This window comes from Lolium rigidum, unplaced genomic scaffold, assembly GCF_022539505.1.
Source record: "Lolium rigidum isolate FL_2022 unplaced genomic scaffold, APGP_CSIRO_Lrig_0.1 contig_16865_1, whole genome shotgun sequence".
Classification (NCBI taxonomy): domain Eukaryota; kingdom Viridiplantae; phylum Streptophyta; class Magnoliopsida; order Poales; family Poaceae; genus Lolium; species Lolium rigidum.
In genome coordinates, this window is record NW_025899897.1 from 17,784 (window position 1) to 22,910 (window position 5,127).

General features: G+C 40.0%; 1 long non-coding RNA gene across 1 annotated transcript; it reads right to left on the reverse strand.

Annotated features, from left to right (window-relative positions):
• Nucleotides 1–500: 500 nt before the first annotated feature.
• On the reverse strand, nucleotides 501–3,742 carry LOC124680437. Its single transcript, XR_006995518.1, has 4 exons — nucleotides 3,526–3,742; nucleotides 3,229–3,415; nucleotides 1,485–2,527; nucleotides 501–896 (listed from the first exon to the last, which is right to left on the reverse strand). It is a non-coding gene; the product is annotated as an uncharacterized LOC124680437 (long non-coding RNA).
• Between the last annotated feature and the right edge of the window lie 1,385 nt (nucleotides 3,743–5,127).

Sequence of the window (5,127 nt, forward strand, 5' to 3'; positions counted from 1 at the left end):
GTGGACGTACCAACGTGACAAAACTCTTGTTTTTCCTGTAATTTGAATCCTTTTTTTTTTATCATCTAGGTTCTTCGTTCTTACCATTTAAGCTTTTTTATGTAATCTGAACTCTTCTTTTGCTTATCATCTATGTTCTTTTCTTATTAGCAGTATCCGAGCTTAATATTCTTTCTACCCATGGATATAAATAGCACGATATACATTACAACTGCCAGTGAGAGAACACGGACACTAGAAACTACACACCTCACCTTCTACATATAGATTTAATTAATCATACCTAGGCACACAAAAAAATATTGATCGGGGTACAATTTGAAAGCATTCAAGTTTCATGAATTCAATTTTTTTGATAAAATCGTGAAACAAAAATTCCAAGGAAAACTAAAAGAGAACATAATACAGTACCAAGATAACTTCCCAAAAGTTGTAAAATACATTGCCACAAATTACATGTGGCATTTTATAATGCATAGCTAAAGGAAAACTTCAAAAAATAATCGAAACCTCTTCTTATAGTGAAATCGGTAATGTGGTATTGTACAATATTATATTATACAGATAATGACATGTTGAGGTGAAGGACCTCAAAGTGCAGAGTTTCTCACAAAAAAAGTCTATAATAGAAAGATGAAGATCAGCTTGGACTATCGCTGTCTAAGAGGCTCTTGAAGATCAATATGGCAATGGTTCCACAACATATCTCAACGCAATGCATGACCTAAAGAACTCATTATAGTATTACCACACACACTGTTTTGACCGCGCTTTCCACTTGTTGCATGACTTATCAACTCGTCGTGGCAACCTCTTCTCACCTGCATGTCTCCCTTCCCTTCTTCTGTCGAGCATTGTTATTTGTAATCCATATCACCCTTCTCCTTCTGCTGCCCCTAGAAGATACCATGTGACTTTCAATCAGAGTTTTACTTGATTAGGCAGAAAACATGTTTGCTGCTAAAATATATATCCAACAAATGCTCACTTACTACCAAACCATTAGAATCATATCATATACACACAACCATGACGCGGACAATGTCTTACCTATGATATGGATTTAAAAGGAGCAACCTAACCTGATTAAAATTTAGCAGAAGCTCAAGCAACTATAGAGTACAGACCATGGACCAAAATCTTCAGAAAAAGTTAATTGAAGCTCCTGGTTGAGAAATATGGTCCCTGAAGTTAACAATGTCATTTTTTTTATCTACAAACAGAAAAATATGTGCATGAGCACTCTCACGTGATCTTACAATGATACATAGTAGCACATAAAAATTCAGGTAAGTCAATCCTATGCAGCAACTAAGTCTGAAACAAAACGGTAACTAAACATGAACCTATCTACTTTCAGTCATGCATGTACAGACACACGCAGACTGATTTATTTTTATTCAGACTAACACAGCTAACTGAATGAGGGTAAACTGCTTTGAATTAACTAACAACACCCCCCCTAATAGATGCAGTTTACTCACTTGATCTCGACGTTTCGCAAATCTTCTGAAACCTGACTTGCCCCAGAGCTTTGGTGAAGATATCAGCGAGCTGAACATCCGTGCCGACAAAATCGACAGTAACAGTCCCATCCTCGATGCATAGTAGCAGTTTTCAGAGGAAGCAATTACAAATCATCAGTAAATAAGTATAAAACAACAATTAGTAAATCAAAACCGAAGTAATACACAACTATAAGAAGCAACGTTTGACCTTGCTGATTTCTAATTGGATTGACAGGCCCCTTTTCCTGCTTACATGCACAAAAAAGATGTATATCATGTAACTGACTAAATGAAACTGGTATGCCTAACGGTATAGCTGCATTGGTTCAAATAAAAATCATCAACCACAAATCCGAAAAACATAAGTCTGAAACAGTAGATTCCTGTAACAGATCATTATCAGGCAGGTGTGATGCAGCCTCTAGACCTAAGGATGGTACTTGAGATCACATTTTAGAAAGCCATTGCTAGACGCAACTACATTCTACAGTCAACACAATATCTGGGAGTACGAAACACTTTTTTCCTTTATCGGCCACCGTGGCCGAACCATATGACCCAATAATTACAAAATAGGAAAGCATTCCAGTTTCAGGCAAACAACCAACCTACCGAACATTACAACTTTCATTAGACGCCAACAGGAAGTGTCTTACTTGATGCAGAATAAGATGGCTCTGCCCCTAGCCTCAATGGCTCTATGAAGTTAACCTACTGATGGGAACACTCAGGTGTTCGCAAGAATAAACTATTTTACCTACATAAAGAATAATTTAATTTTGCTCCCGATGGAAATCCTACAGAGATAATACAAGCATAGCAGATAAACTGCTTATTCAAGCCACCAAAATAACTGGAACATAATCTGTGGAAACACATTAATGAAAAACACTCTCTAATGAAAAATATTATAAGATCAATAAGTAGTATTACAGAAAATATCCAGATGCCCACCGTAAATCACGTAATATGGTTGGTCTGGTGGCTGCTGACTGTCAATATTTATTAGGCATTCTCCTCTGAAATTACAGCACCATCCCAATTCACAAGTTAAAACAATGCCCAGAAAAATCAGTGCAGGTCGATCACAAAGTCACCACTCATCAGGACCTGGTTTAGACATATCTAACTAATAGTACTCGTACACCACAAGAAATAATCTTTAGAACTTGGTCCCAATTAAAGTGAAACATTAGGCATGGTTGTACATAAAAAGTACTAATTCTCTGTGTAGACCGTCCCTTGTTAATGATGAGCATAATCCAGTTTGTGTCCACTGATATGCATTACAACGGAATCAACTTTCTTGGATTGACAAGATTCTGCATGTTGGTAACTTGCTTGGCATATGAACAAGCCAGAACTCTCTAGATTCGTATATTATTAAAGATATATCGAGTAAATTGTACATGAAGAAGCTTTACCTCTATTCAAAAAAAATTGTGAAATTTTAGTTTTGGTTACATGGACGGGTCTCATTTGAAAAAAAAATGTATTAGATTTGTTGTTTGCACCGAATAATCACCAAAATAACTTTAACCTATCACACACAAGTTAGAAATTACACATATGCGAGGAATGGGAACAGTCAAGTCATATATGCATCAATCAACTTGTTGTATTTCAGAGAAAATTGTAGGACATGTTATATTTCACAAATGATCAAGCAAAACAATTGTTGTACTGAAAACAAGCAGGTATTTGGACTGAAGATGTTTACCTGGATCAGATCGGGTAGATCAACTTAGAGATCCAATTACACTTCTAGGAAATGCATATGACTAAACGAATGTTGCTCATCATTAGCAATTTAGCATCTCCCTCGTTCAAATGCATTCTCTCGGTAGTGTGTCTCCTCCATGTTGGTTGGCACCAACTTCGGCTCTCACATAGAAAGAAAATGGCCGCTGGCCAGCACAACAAAAGGAGAAGTTTTAATTGCAATTCAACCCCAACACCAAACGAATATCACTTTATAACAAAGAAAGAAATTAAGGAGAGGTCGGCCCCAACCAACCTAGTGGACGAATCAGATGTTGATAGAGGATGTGCCTGGCGGAGGCTTGCTGACGGCGGATGAGTTCTCCGTGCGCAAGGATCCACATCTCGTCGCCTTGCGCATCACTGCCTAGGAGTCCGATCGCGTCCGTCGTCCCGCACGATCGGAGGTGAAGCGAGGCCAGACAGGGGAGCTCAGCTGAGGACAGAGATCGAAGGAACCGTTCGGCGCGGTGGCTAGGGTTGGATAGGGAGGGAAGAGCTAGGGGGTGCGACGCAGGACAGTGTATTGTATTGTGATGGGCCATGCCCAGTTTGCCGCGTGCGGGGCGAAACCATTGGGCGACATACTGCGGACGACCAAAATATTCGACGTACTGCGGCTCCGCGGAATAAGGAACGTGTTCCTTCTTTTTAAGTAGTGTAGATATAACATTTATATATTTAGACTAACTATTGCTAAAAAGAAGAGCAGCATATGTGCGCGCCTTGTTCTGTTGGAATTTGACCTTGGACCTTCGCACATAGTCAAATACAAATTCTGAAATTCTCTTTAGCCCTTTCATATATGTTAAGGGGCGGGACTAAAGTTTACTTCCATATTGTTAGTTGAGAGAGGTGTGGAGTGGTTTATAAGGGGTTGTTCTAGTCCTTGTAACTGAATGAGAAGAGAGAGAGAGAGAGAGAGAGCACACCCTCACGCACTCCTCCTTTGTCGCCCGCCTCGTCACGACACAACGCGGTTGCGGGAATCTCGACGAGCTGAGCTTACCTTTTTATTGTTCAGGAAATTTATCGTGTGATTGATTATGGGTCATTAACAAACACATTAATGCAACTATTTCATTCCGGTTTTTCTGGATTGCGGCTATGCCCATTCGGACGTGGACTGCGCCCCACGACCTTCCCAAATCGCACTATATAAACCCGGACGCAAACCCTAGCCGCTTATATGCGGCCCCATCTTTTCATAGCATTGCGCCGCCACCTTCGTCTTCCTCATCCCGTCCTTCGGCATGCACCGTCCGACAAGACGGTACGCCTCAGGAACCCCGCCTCTCGAAGACTTGTACAGGTGAGGGGCGATCAGATTTTTGGAGCGGTTAGACGCGACTACTGGCAACATGACGTCGTCCGACAACGAGTTCCCCAATGACAACTTCTTTTCAGACGTCAACAACCTCTTCAGCAACCTCAACATGGGAAACAACACCGGTGTTGCTGCTGCTTCCACCAACGCATCTACTGTTCAAGTTAGATCGTATGTGTTTCAGTCTTTCTTGTTTCAGTCTTTTCTAGAATTTATGGTTCTAATTTATGTGGTAGAAGCAATTGGTTTATCATATCTAGATGTGTTTTGTTCATCTATTCTGCTAGTCTGTATGATAAATATACTTGTTGTTTATGTAGTCAGGATCTATCACTTGTTTATCCGAATTAAATCATATAGTAATTTGCTTATATATTCAACAATCCAAAAATCTGATTATAGGCAAATGAATTCTAGTGGCGCTGCCGCTGCTACTAGGCCGCCTTAGTTTGATGGTTCACATTACAAGAGATGGTTCACGAGAACAGTTCTATGGTTTCGTAACATGCACTGCAATAGCGTTATTCTTGG